Source organism: Armigeres subalbatus, chromosome 3 (assembly GCF_024139115.2).
Source record: "Armigeres subalbatus isolate Guangzhou_Male chromosome 3, GZ_Asu_2, whole genome shotgun sequence".
Lineage (NCBI taxonomy): Eukaryota > Metazoa > Arthropoda > Insecta > Diptera > Culicidae > Armigeres > Armigeres subalbatus.
Window position 1 is genome coordinate 395156346 of NC_085141.1, and position 13505 is coordinate 395169850.

Consider the following 13505-nt stretch of genomic DNA (forward strand, 5'->3'; position numbering starts at 1 on the left):
AGATCGCCACTCGAGTTCAGTACATTCAAAGTTTCGTGGGATCAAACGCCACCGAAGGGAGTGGTTATCCTCAAATATTATCAATTCAGTAGAAAATCGAAATGGGCGAATATTGAGACACTGCAACAAATGTCCAATAAAATAATTTCCAATTTTAGGTAACATCGTGGCATTCTTCTATTGACACGATTAGCTCTAATCTAATCTAATCTAATCGAACACAAACGCAGCCAGTACAAAGAAAGCATCCTGGAAAATCATTGAGTTAGATGACACCCAATTATTTTTCTTGTCAATATTGAGGCTCACAGCATACCCGTGGTATGACATAAACTTCAAAGGGGCCAGGCCCACTGCGTTGTGTTTGCCTCAGAGATGATTCGTCGAGATGTATCGTTTTCAAGCAGTCACTTCAACATGATACATATCACGAATCTTCAGGGGTTGAAGGATGCGTGGATATACCGTACCATATGCACCGCGATCTTTTTAAGTTCTTATTTTGGTAGTTGTATATAAATATGTAGTGAAGTGAATAACAATATGATAAGCAATTATATAAAATTTTATATTTATTTGTAGAATATAATATGATGGTACATAATACAATAATATAAATATATAAAAGCATGAAAATATGAAAATTTTATAATATGAAAGTAAGAAACATAAAATATAATGTAATAAGAGAATAAAAATTGCTATATGGAAATATAAAAATATGAAAACATGAAATTAAAAAATGAAGATACAAAAGGATGAGTACAAAAAACATAAAAGCATGAGAAAAGCATAAAAAAAGCATGAAAATATTGAAAATTTGAAAATATAAAAAGTGATATTAAAGAATAAAATTTTGAAAATATGACAATATGAAAATCTGAAAATAAGATAATATAAAAATGTTGAACCGCAAAAATATATAACATGTAAATATGAAAGTAAAAAAAATTAAATAATAAAAATATAAAAATACAAACATATGAAAACGGAAACATGAAAATATAGAAATACGTAAATATGCAAATTCAATTATAACAACACGAAAGTATAAAGATAAAAAAAGATAAAAGAAAGGCAAAAAAAAATTAAAATATGAAAATTAAATATTAGAATTCATAACAATATGAAACTATGATAGCATGAAAAAAGAAAATACAAATATGTGAAAATACAAAAGATTGAAACATGGAATTTGAAATTTAAAAATTCAAAAGTATAAAAATATGGACATATACAGGAATAACAAATGTGACAGCATGAAAATATAAAAATATAAAAGCATCATAATGTGAGCATATAAAAGTATAAAAATAGGAAAAATATAAGAATATGGAAAATATGATAATATAAAAATATTATAATATGAAAGTGTAATAACATGAAATTATATAAATATGAAATTACAAGAATACAAAATATAAAATATAAAAATATTAAAACATATAATATCAAATAAGAAAGTGTAATGTTAAATTTAAAGAAATATGAAAATATGGCATATAAAAGTATAAAAATAGGAAAAATATAAGAATATGGAAAATATGATGATATGGAAATGCTAATATCATCTTCCAAACTCGGACGTACATGTTCATGATAGCATTAGAGGCGAAAGTATAGAATTGATAGTTCCGTTAGGAAGGAGGGAAGCATGAAGAATTCTTTTTATACGGGAGTTTGCGAAGCGAGCGTGATATGTGCCATCACAAATATTGCCTCCGCTCGCTTTCAAATCGACTTCTATCAAAACATTCTTCATGCCTGCCGTATCCTAACGGAACTATCAATTCTATACTTTCGCCTCTAATGCTATCATGAACATGTACGTCCGAGTTTGGAAGATGATATTAGCATTTCCATATCATTGTAAATCGTTTAACTTCACGTAGAAGTAACACACACGAAATCATTAATTTAATGGAAAATATGATAATATAAAAATATTATAATATGAAAGTGTAATAACATGAAATTATATAAATATAAAAATACAAAAATATAATATAAAAACATAATAAAATGAAAATTTTTAAACACAAAAATAATATACATAAATTTGTAAGATTAGGAAGGTATAAAATACGTATTTAAAACAATATAAAATGTAAAAAATAAATATAATGCAATATGAAAAATAAGTGAAATGAAATATGGAAAATAAATAAATTACTATAAATTATTTCATGGACTGGAAACTAGTGATACTCATGTTTCCTTTGAAATCTCTGTCCAGTAGACTGCTATCAGAAATCAAGGTGGGTGTAGTCCTTAATTTCAATCTATGACAAAAATGACAAAAGCATTGGAATAACTATTCCTGGCCACGCTTATCTGTACCGTCACTAGGGATATGGATATTGGGAAGGTATTCGTTGGGTTAGGATGTGCCTGTAGCTGCCAATGTGACCATGGTAGAACTTACCTCGTAACACACCACGAAGAGGTATCTACCCAGCGTTACGGGTATTCTATTGACACAATAAGCTCAGAGATTAATAATTAGTATTAATTATTATCCACATCGACATCGACAAATATTCTCCGTAAAATACCATCGAACAAGCTATGCTACAAATGGGCTTTTCCCTCTTCCTAAATTTTTGTTAAAATAAATAATAATAAATAATAATAAGCTATGCTAAATATGGACCTTTGAATCGGATGATGCTGATTATCAATAAATATTGTGCCAATATTGACTTAACGATGTCAAAAATGCAACTAATACACTCTACACAGGATTCTGTTTTTACACGAATTTTTCACGCTCGTATTTTTGATCGTGTGACTTCAATTTGCCAATTTGCTATTCTCTTTTGTGGCTTTTTTCTTGCATTTTTCAGTGACAGTTACATTTCTTGCTCCTATTTAAAATAAAATCATGCCTGCCGTATCCTAACGGAATTACATCCTAACGGAACATTATACTTTCGTCTCTGATGAACATGTTTGACTCAGTAGTGTGGAAGATGATAATTTCCATACCGCGTGTTTTTTGGGGCAGCATGGACTATGTCCAAGTGCTTTACGACCCCTCCCCACGGCTTCTGCGAGTTAGGGGGGCTGCCTAGGACGTGGTGGGGTTTGGCAGTGGGCGCAGAAAACGAGTGATCTGCTTGTGTTGAGGCAGGGGAACGACACCCAATTTTTTCACTATGGGTTTTGACAGGTTCGCCTGTTCGTGCTTTTTTGGGTGATAAATTTATCCCCCAGTGTCAAATCACCCCAATACTGATTTATTTTGCAATAGTATGTGCGCGAATTTTGAATGTTTACGTTTTTACAGGAGAATATGATGCAAAACGCCCATTTCATTCAATAATGCAACATGATACAATCATGAGAAAATAGAGAAAAAATGAACGAACTATAAATTAAAACTATTTTAGACTCGATTTCATGCTTTAAACTTAAGAATGTTCAACTTATTTGCTCAATTCTGTAGAATGCTACTTGATGCCTATGCCTTCGTTCGTTTTATATCATTTTCACCCTGGAAGTTGTTTGTGTTGCATTCGCAGTGCACTCGTATTGGTGACTCAGAAAAGATGTGACAAAGATGGCGTAGCTTGTCATCCCTGTGTGTTGAGGCAAGAGAGTCCCACGAGTCCCACACTCCAGTACCCAGCCATGTGGTAGCTTTGCAACTACAACGCGTGTGCTGGGTCAGTGCATTAGCATTACTCCTTGTAAAAAATAATAAGTCGAGTCAAGCACGAGACACTGAAGACGACCTTACAGTTGAGGTAGAAATACGTATAAGTAAAAGTATTACGATGTGGTGGAATTAAATGGAATTGTGCTAAACTCGTCTTATGACAGTGAAAACATTTCACTAAAAAAGAGCCAAATAATTTTCTTGAAAATAATACCGTTTGTTTTCGAAATAGCTATGTACGTTGCACTCTGGAGCAGAGTGTAAAATAATCGAAATTATTTGGTGCTGACAACTCACTTTTTAACACATTCATAGTCGGCTCTGGACTGTCAATATTTGGTTGAATATTGGTCATTGAATATTTTTGCACTTTCCACAAATTTATATATTTTTTCAAATCTGTTACTAAGGGGTCAGACGGACCCCTGTTGTACCCCTGGGCACCGGCTAGTCAGAGCTAGGGCTCTACTGCTCTCAGGGTCGGCTCCTGCACTTTTCAAGAGTTCTTTCAGTTGAAATAGCTCCTTATACACTATAATTGTGGGTTTTAGTATTTATTGAACTTACGGATATAAAACGTTTGTGTATGTGTGGGTGTTGGTGTTGGGCCGGCCGGCTACGCACTGCTGCCATGGACTGCCGAATTGCCTCGTGGTGAGCTATTGTTTAGGATGATAGTGGCTTGGACTTTCTGACAATCGTAGTTCTCCGCACGACGTGCGACCGTATCGAGGGTCTGGGGTAGCTGCCGACACGAGGATTGTCACAGTGGTAGGTGGTAGATGTTGGCAGCGTACAACGGTGGTGACTTGGTTTTTGCTGCTAGAAGAGAGGGGGGGATCTGGGCGCCTTACGGCGTTGTAACTTTGATACCTTCCAATTAGAACCATCCGGTTCGAGAGGTGGATTGGAAAAGCCTGCATGAAACCAATATAGTTCTCTCCGACCCTAGTAGCTCTTTCTTTCGTACATACGTCTGTTCTAAAATCCTCTTTCATTTGTGGCAGTCCATTAATTTGCATATGGCAGTCCGTTTTGCTATTCGGCAGTGCGTGCGAGGGGTGTGCGCTATGTGTGTTTTACAAATTTCGTTGCTAATTACATTTGAATTTAATTAATTCTACATTCAGATAACTTTTAAAGTGTGCATGCTAATAATAAATAATTTTAACATTTTTAGGTTTTACAATTTCTTCTCCTGTACATACAATCTATTCGGTTTCTTTTTATGCAGCTATCATTTTTTTAAACTATCATCGATAATCGATTTTATTTGAACCGACTGGCAGACTCGGGATAAAATATCTCAACGGTAACAAATCTTATCAACTTTTTCAACAAGTAAGGTTATGTATCACACAGAAATGTGTCAGAATTGCTTCCGTGAGGCAATTTCAGAGAAAAACGTCAACAGAAACAATACTACAGTGGAATGAATTAGACCTGTGCGCCGATCTACTTTGAGTCGGCGGCGGCGTGAACGCAATTTGCTAACGGCGGTGGCGGCTTAGCCGGCGCCACGCCGCGATTGTTCTCAGCGGCGGCGGCGGCGGGTCGGATCGGCGCGGTTCAATATTATCCTTCAAACATTTCGACGGTGGGTGACAAAAAAACCTTCTTTAAATATTTGCTCTTCGTGCCCTAATCGCAATAAGTATAATTTATATTGTACATACGCTGTAAAGTATTCCTTCGGGAACACCACGAGAAGAGTCGCCTAAGGTTCCTTCAAAATTCTTTCAAAGTTTCTTCAGGAATTTCTTTACGGTTTCCTTAAGTGATTTCTCCAGATTTTTTCTTGAATTTTCTTCATGAATTATTCAATAGTTCGTCCAGGAGGGTGTTTGTGTGTAATTCCTAGTGAGAACACTAGCAAAAAAATCTGAATTATGGCTACCTTAGCCTGATGGCTACAAAGCAAGGCTAAGCATGGATCTTTGGAAGTTTTTTGGTACTTCCCTGTGCCTATGATGATAATCGTGTTAGTTTACTTAGTCTACTTATTTAATAATTTAATTAATAACCGTGTATGTTCTTAATAAACACTAAGCTGCGACATGGCAATTTTCAAATGGGGAATGTAATGCCAACCAAAAAGTTTAGATGAGAAAATTTCAGCAGGACATACGTGAGAATCCTACAAACATTTTCTGGGAACTTTTCCAGGTGTTTCCTATCCAGAAAATCTAAGATACGTATTATTCATTCCTCAGAATTTCTGGATAAGGGAATCCCTAAAACTCCTAGGTAAGGAATTCTTGTAGTGAATAAAAAATTTGGGAGAATAAAACCCCTTAGAATTCTTGAGTTTCAAAGTAATTCTTGTGCATTTATTGAATATTTCTTCAAAATTCGTGAGGGAGAAATTCCTTAGAGTTATCAGAGAGCAGAATTGCATATCTAGTCTATGGTGCGAAATTCACCAGGAACAGAGGAAAATATATTTTTTTCCAAATTCCTGAAGGAAAAATTGCTTTTAATTTCTGAGTAAGGGATTTCTCAAAATTCTAGCCAGAGAGATTGCCATCATCTTTTGAAGGGGCCATTCCCCAATATTTCTTAATGAGTATTCCGGAAAGTTTCCGAAGCAGAAATTCTTGTAGGATGAAATTCTCCGAGTTCTGAAGACGAAATTCTCTACAAATTTTAAAGCAGAAATATATCACAATTGTTGTATATCGAGCTCCTATAATTCCGAAAGGAGAATTCTTCCGACATATCTTCGTGGGAGATTTTCACAGAAATTTTAGAAAAGGGAATACTTGGTTTGAGGTGATAAGGTAGGCTGTAATCCGTTAATTTTTTTTGTGGATTAATTCCCCATAATTCCAGATGGGGTAAGTCCGGATGGGGTAAAAAACAAGAAGATTGGAAAATCATTTTCCCTGAATTCATGGAGCAAGAGTTTTCTAGAATTCCTGAGGATGAATTTGTATGGAATTCATGAAAAAATACAGTCTGATGGAGTCTAAAGATCCCAAAAATCCTTGGAGGAAGAATTCTCCATGATATCTGAAGGTGTGTTGGGTACATAATCAGAACTACTGGGAAGGGATTCCCCATAATTCATAATGCAGAAAGAAAAGAACCCTGTGCTCTAGTAATATGAGCTTCCCAGATTTCTTGAAGAAGATGTTTCGTAGATTTCCTGGGGGAGGATTTGCACAAGGAAAAAGGATGTTTCCAAAATTCTCAAAGGGGCAATTCTTTAAACTTCTTTGAGAGTAGTTCCTCAGAATTTCTGTAGATTCCAGAAATGAATTTTCCAGAATTCCGAGAGAACACATTTTTTTCAGTAAGTGGTTTCTCAAAGGTATCAGGAAGATTTTCTGGTTTGGTACTAGTTATGTAAAAAGGTCTTCGCTGATTTTTCTAGCTCTTCTATGAGAAATGGTTCAATGCTGGTTTTGACATTGCCAGAAATGCAATGCTGATCAACGTATCGCACCATCTGATAACACATTACATCAAAATATCTGTCATCAGTAAAAAAAATCAGATTTCTTCCAAAAAGAAACCATATCCGGTGAATTAGTGGCATAGCGAGAAAATTTTCTTGTGGTTTTCTTGTGGGAGAGGGGGGAACTCTTGTATTAAGTTTGATCAAACAACTAAAAGTTATGATTCTGCTCGACATTGTGACCTCCGTCCTTCAAATACAATTATTCACAATCTTTTCATTTTCTAAGATTCTTTTGAGCAATTAAAATAATAAACACAAAGTACCGTTCCCCAATTTTCAAGAATAATTTGAAAGGACTCGTCCCTACCGACATAGAATAAAAATAGATATTCCTTAAACATTTATTGGATCCCAGTCCATACAAGAATTCCCTGAAGTACAGGTCTTGACCTCCTTCGGAGCTTCTTGCTTTTCTAAATCGTTTATGTTGATTGTGTTCTTTTTTAACTGAATTGGATGAACGTTCAACAATGTTTCCATTTCAGTTCATTCAATAATTCACTGTAATTTAGGCCTTAAGTTCTGCACGGGTATTCTAACAGCTGTTATCTGTTTTTAAAAATTGACAATGTGCCTTGTAATCTATAGAACCAAATTGGATATGCCCTCAAAAAGTATATTATTCCAGATCCTCTGAAAATTTCCTTGGGATATAATACGCCCTGCTTTTTTTCTCTAAAGATGGTTCATGATCTGTGTGATCCATATAACTAAATTACATAAGCCTTAAATATGAAGTCAAATGCTATTTGATTCAAATGATCACAACCAGTAAAATCTTTCTTAGCCATGCGGTAAGATGCGTAGCTACAAAAGAAAACCAAGCTGAAGGTGGCTGGGTTAGAATTCCGATCTGGTCTAAAAAACTTATTTTTTGCAATTCCTGATCATAATAACTGGTTTACAGTTAGCGTTTGAGTGATAAAACGGCCTACTTTTCCATACCAATGACATGGGTGCTTTAATGAACATTATGCAACTGAAATGGGTTGCATAAAATCCATTGAAGCACTCATTTGGGTGCTATAATGGAAAACCAGCATTAGAACAATAGTTACATGACCACATTTAGCTAAATTGGTTTGGGTGAGTGATCAAATAGTGTATTCTCTGTGTCACGTAATAAATCAAATAATTTAATGGACATGACATCAAATTCTCCAAAGGCAGTTTTATCTATCATCTTACGGTCTGTCGAGCACACAATGAGGTACGATAACATGGAATCTGTTTGTTTTCTGCAGCAACATGATTTTTCGCCAAGATTGGTCATGTTAAGTTAATAAAATTGTGCCATTTAGGTACAGATTTATCATATTTAAGCCCATTTCTCGTCGTTGCAAAAAATAGCGTTTGCAACTCGTTGCAAAACTCGATTTTTCAGCACTCGTAGTATTTATCCAACTCGGCAAGCCTCGTTGGATAAACGTACAACTCGTGCTGAAAAAATCGTCTTTTTGCAACTAGTTGCACAAACTACTATTTTTTCTCAACTCCCCTAGGCATTAAAGTATTATCGTGCCAGCCTCATATATAAATGCGAAAATGTTAACTTGGCTTAGAAACCTGGAAGTTAACAACTGTGGATGGGCTTGATGAGTAATAAGCTGCGAGTCGGTAGTGTCCTAGTGAGATATGTAATGCTAATTAGAAGATCTTTAACCGCATGTTCATTTCTGAAAGATGCAAATAGATCTTTCGTTTTACACCTGTACTCCAATTCTAGAAAATATTGGCTTGGAATGGAACAGGAATTCAATTGTCCTTTCCTTGCGTGTCGTTTTAATTACTTCAGTCGATTCTTTGACTTATTTAAGGTCAACTTTTCCCAAGAACTCAAATTTTTTAACCTTTTAACTATTTTAAAAACTGAAAGCAAAAGATGAAAAAGTGCTTCACGTATGAACCGCCTGAAGAATTGAACTGATGTTGGTTCCAGATCGGGAAAATGCTAGGCCAAACTTGAAAAACAGCATTTTTCCGATTTTTGTTTTAATTTTTAAAAATAGTTAGAAGCGTAAAAAATGGATCCTTTGGGAAAGTTGATCTTAAATAAATTAAAGAATCGATTAATCAAATGAAAAATTTGACCGGAAAGGTCAATTCACATATAGAATTTGATGTAAATGTAGAACATGTTCAATATCTAAAAGGAGCTGATCGTTACGTGTATTGACTTTTTGACCAATTGACGCCTGTACTCCAATTCTTGGACTTATTGAAACAAAAGCCAGTTTGATTCAAATGATCACTAAGAGCATATTTCATTTCTAAAAGGAGCTAATTGATCTTTCGTTATGCGTATATACGATAAGACCTATACTTCAGGGAATTCTTGGGTTTTAAATGAATTCTTGAATAAAATATATGTTGAAGGTATGCCCAATTTGAATTATCAATCGTTAGGAATATTTATATATGGTCAGCTGGAAGCATTTACCACACCAAAAGGCGAAAATATTTTAGTTTCCGCGTGGAGGTGTGGAAGCCTAAATTCCAGGGAAGTCTTGAAAGACCTGTTACATTTGGCGATAAAATATTTACCACAAAAGTTCAACTAGTGGACATAGTATCATATTTAAAAAACCCAAAGATCTATACATTAAGTGAAAAACAAGTAATATGAACCAAAATTCTTTGCTCATCATTATTCGTTTCACGTCCTCCCCATAAGTTACATGTAATTTCAGCGGCGCAGCCGAAATTTTTCAAACGTATAAGGGTTTGCACGAAATTTTTCTTCAAACAAGTCGAGGTATATGAACCCCCAAGACTAAATTATTTCAACGGCTCGCCTAAAATTCACCGGCGGCTCGGTCAAAAAAATGCAGCGGCGCGCCGGTCAAAAATGGTGGCGGCGGCGGCGCTTAAAATCGTCGGCGGCAGCGGCGCGGCGCGGCGGCGCACAGCTCTAGAATGAATGAGTCGATGGAGTAGTCATCTGACTATGTCATTCTATGTTTTGAATGAGCATGCGATGTTTGTCAAAAATCGGACTGAAGTAGCTTCATGAAGTTGAATATTTAAAGCTCTGATCCTGACGCTGATTTCAAAAGGTGAGTTGAACTCAAGTGGTTAATGTACGAAAAATACAGTTTTTAATGGTTTGAAAAGAATTTCAAGCAAGGTGGTTTGTATTGAAATAGAGCATGTCTGGAAGACCACTAGAAAATGGATTGTGATTTGTAAAATCACAAAGCGCGTCTGAAAGGCATCTGTAACATTGTTTGTGATTTGGAAAATCATAAAGCTCATTTGGGAGACTACCGAATAAGAGGGTTGACGGTCTAGAAAATCCCAAGGTGAGTCCAAGAAGCATAGATTTTGGTTAAAATAAATTTAGTTTAAAATTTATACAATTGATAGTGTACATGAGACCATAAGTTAAGCTCATTCTAACGAAATCTGAGAGATATAGAGAACTAACATATGCTACAAAATTGTTTGGAAAGCGAAATAGATTATCTTGAAGTTTATTTTGGGATTCATAGCGGAATTGCCCATTGGATCAGATATCAAAAATTCACGTAGTTAAAAAAAACTTTGCAAGCTTCCACAAAGCTGTCAGTTTGGTGTTGTTGGCTAATAGTACTAGTTAACATAAGTTTAAAATTGTGGTATGATATCTCTATCTTTTTTTAAAATAAATATCATTTTCTAGGTGTTTTTTTCCTAAGTTTAACATCGACATGTTGAAGGTCAGCTTGGTGGTGTTACTATGCACGAGGCTGATAGTTGGGGTATTTGGGCAAATATGTTATTTAGATTATTGCTGCAAACTATAATGTGTCTTGAGAGATCAATATCATAACACTAGGTACTAACTTAGATTAACATTTAAACGATACATTCTATTGACTTCAATATAGATGTTCTGCGATTGAAAACTACGATGTTAAGACAAGTTTATTTTGCAGTTCGGATTTCAAATGCATTTATCGGTTTTTCAAATGCAACATGTTCTTCTAGTGAAAATAACTTTAAATAAATCTTTTCCTGGAAGATTTTTTTGTTGTATTTTGATGGGGAATGTGTGGTTTGAGTAAGTTACCATCAGCTTTGTTTATACATTACCTCAGCGTATCAATCGGTGAGCAGCAAGCCATGACTTAGCCTCTTCTTGTCAGATCTCCGTGGCGTGCATACGCACTGACGGAGAGCTGCTGTCATCGCATTTCGCTCCAGCCATTTGGAGCCACACAATGCGCATTTTGGATTGTTCTTCCCATATATCTGTGTGCATGTGTGTCCAAAAAAGGACACACTTTTTGGAATATAGCATCAAGTTAAATTTGACGGGGAACCTGGTCACTGACAAATTATTCCTTTTTTTCAAAGTGACCCATCGAAGTGTAAATAATTCATGAGCAATTGTAGTGCAAGCATATAGATGAGAGTGGGGCGTCATGGTCATTTTTTCAAATCAAAGGTTTTTCGATACTATTCGGGGTCCCAAACAACTGTGCAGAATTTGGGCCCGATTGGTTGCTTCCTCGCTTTCCGCATTCAAGTTTGTATGGAAATTAGTATGGGAAAACAATAATTTTTGTAGAGGAGGTTCTAGAGGTTTCAGTTTATCGTAAACCAAGTGACATATTGTGTTAAAGTATGACCTGAGGAATGCCGAAACACTTTGCTAAAGAAGCTCCGTTGCTGGAATGTCCAAAAAAATGTTATAACCCTTCGAAGATTGCTTGTTCAAACCATACGCAAAAAATCTCCGCACTGCCGAACTACCTACATGGACCAATAATTTAACTGAGTGTTGTATCAAAAATAATGATCTTATAGGGCTGAGTAAGCATCGCGACAAGAAGCAAGAAAGGTTTTGCCCACAAACGTACCTTCTCCAGTAAAGTGTTTCGGCATCTGTCAGGCTATATGCTAACGTGATTGACAATAAACTGAAGCCGTTTGGAGCAGAAATGCAAAAAATATTTTTTTCCCATATTAATTTCCATATAAATTTAAAACACGATGCGAAAAGCGGGGACGCAACCAATCGAGACCATCTTCTGCACAGTCGATTGGGGTCCCAAAACGATTCAGAAAAACCTTGATTTCACTTGATTGGATGAAGTTTGCGTTTTTCCGTATAACTGCGCCCACTCTAATATAGATGCATGCAAACCAATGTGATAGAAATAATGGGATGGATCAATATAAAGAACCATAATGATTTTTCAATTTTTCTTTTCTAGATATAATTCATATTGAACGAGACAGACAGGTATCTACATCGCTAGGTGCATTTATCTGGTCCCAGCTTACTCAATATATGAGGAATAGAAAAAATCAGAAAGATTATGTGACAAAACACGACCGCACGACATGAACTACGTAAAACAATTCGGTGCATTTAAAATTAAAGTATAATTCAAAGGAGTTTAGGGTAAATAACCCAAATATGGAGGAACTAAGCACTTTCCATCACTGTTTGGGCTGGTAAAATTTATACATATGTTGTTACACTTACCTTGTGGATGTATCCAAAAGCTATTTAAATTTATCTTTTTTGTAACCGGGAAACCATTGCAACAGTAGCCATAATTGTGCTCTAAAACTAAGCCACCAATTATTGGTATAGTGTTCCAATAGCTGCGGTATTTTTACCGCATATAACCGTGATAGTTTTAAAAATTCATCAAGAAATAAAGCAGCTTTTATCGTTTGAAATATCGCCGTGACGATTTTGAATTTGGAAATTTTCATTTTAGACCCTGTATTCGGATACAGCCTTCCACTTAAACGTAGTTTACGTCATAAATCATCTTTTTGCGTTAGAATTTCTATAACTTTATGGATATTTACAAAAATGATAACTGAAATATAAATTTAGTTTATAACGCAGAAATAGTGATTTTGAGCTCCCTTTCTTCTCAAACCCTTTCTGTAATTTAGAGATGACCGTGAAGAAGTTTCAACCATTTTTCATGTTGGCCAATCACAAAATTACAAAAATTATTAAATTTATTATTGAATGTAAATTTTGCGCATTTTAGTTTCCTTCGTACGAGAAGGGCGCCCAATGATGGTTTCGCCAAGGTCGCTAGGACACCACGCTATGGCTCTGCCTGCTTCAAAAGGTGTTGACAACAGCCAATAGAAAGATCATAATTCATGCATGTTAAATGTTTTTTTTTAACTGAAGAGCATGACTATTGAAGCGATAAAACCTGAATTAATAACATCGAAAACCAAAGAGCTGTTTGAATGTTACTTGGGCACTAAATTACTATTTAATTTGCGTGATGAGCCAACAGTACATTCTAGGCTGACATTACCTTCAATGATCTTTCTTATTTTTCTTATTGGCATTACATCTCCCCTGGAACATTGCTGTCTCGAAGTTTGGTATTCATTAAGCACTTCCACAGAGGT